Source organism: Elephantulus edwardii, unplaced genomic scaffold (assembly GCF_000299155.1).
Source record: "Elephantulus edwardii isolate Elephantulus edwardi_28Jun2011 unplaced genomic scaffold, EleEdw1.0 scaffold00015, whole genome shotgun sequence".
Taxonomy (NCBI): domain Eukaryota; kingdom Metazoa; phylum Chordata; class Mammalia; order Macroscelidea; family Macroscelididae; genus Elephantulus; species Elephantulus edwardii.
In genome coordinates, this window is record NW_006399765.1 from 1,194,984 (window position 1) to 1,196,328 (window position 1,345).

The following is a 1,345-nucleotide window of genomic DNA, read 5'->3' on the forward strand; positions in this document are numbered from 1 at the left end:
TGTTGAGCTTCACTCTATATATGACTCTTTGTGTTAAGAAGTTAAAATACTCACATAAGGTAGATTGTGAGCCACAGGATCTTCAGGATGATAAGAGGTACTATGGCAGAATTTTTTTTTGTTTCTCAATGCATAAAGAAGTTATGTTTATACTTTACTGTCATCTATTAATTGTGCTGGTGGTTCGAATGGTCCACGTGGTCCACCGGAGTAAGATGGACACTTTCCTCCTAGGCAATTTACAGGCTCTGAAAACCCCTGGGGGGTCAGCTAGGGTTGGTTCTGACTTAATGGCAATAAATTGAGTTGTTATCAATTATGCAACAGGATTATGAAAAAGCTCAAAATATTTTTAGAATTACCAAAATGTGACAAGTAAGCATTTACTATTGGAAAAAAATCACATAGTAGACCTGCTCAAAGAAGGCTTGGCAGAAACTTTCAGATTTTAAACTAAAACAAAACCCTGAAGCATTTTTAATTAAAAAAAAAGGAAATATCACAATATTTACTGTACTTAGTAAGGTGTGGTATGCCAGTGTTTCAGGCTTCAAAGGTACACACACACAAAAAAGTATAATCTAGTTGTTGTTGTTACATGTCATCGAGTTGCCTGCAACTCATAGCAACCCTATGTGCAGCAGCCCTAAACCCTGCTCTATCTTTTGCCAATCTCACTGTCTCTTACACACTTAACCCCATTTCCTCAATCACTGAATCAATCCATCTCGTCTAGGGTCTTCCTCTCCTGCACTGTCATTCCACCCTCTCAAGCATTATGTCCTTCTCTAAGGACTGGTCCCGCCTTGCAGCAGTCCAGAGTTATGTCAGACAAAGCTTCAGAATCCTTGCCTTCAAGGAAAAGCCTGGTCTCACCCTCTCCAGGACAAACCTATTTTTTTCTCTCTTAGCAGTACATGGTATAGTCAATATTCTTTTCCAGTACCATAGCTCTAAGGCATCAGTGCTCCTTCTATCATCCCTAGTGGTCCAGCTCTCTGATGCATAGCAAGGAATTGCAAAGACTATGGCTTGGATCAGGCACACTTTAGTCTCTAGACTGACATTGTTGCTCTTCAGTACTTGGGAGAGGTCTCTGATAGCACACTTTCCCAATGCAATTAGTCTTTTGATTTCCGGCTGCTGGTACCGAGAGTGTTGATTGTGGTGAAAAGACAAAATTCTGAATACAAAAAGCCCTTGTTGTTATGTGCCATGGAGTTGTTTGCGACTCATAGCGACCCTATGTACAAGAGCCCTAAACGCTGTTCTATCCTGTGCCAACCTCACTGTCTCAAACACAGTCATTCCCACCACTCCACTCACAGAATCGATCCATCTCATC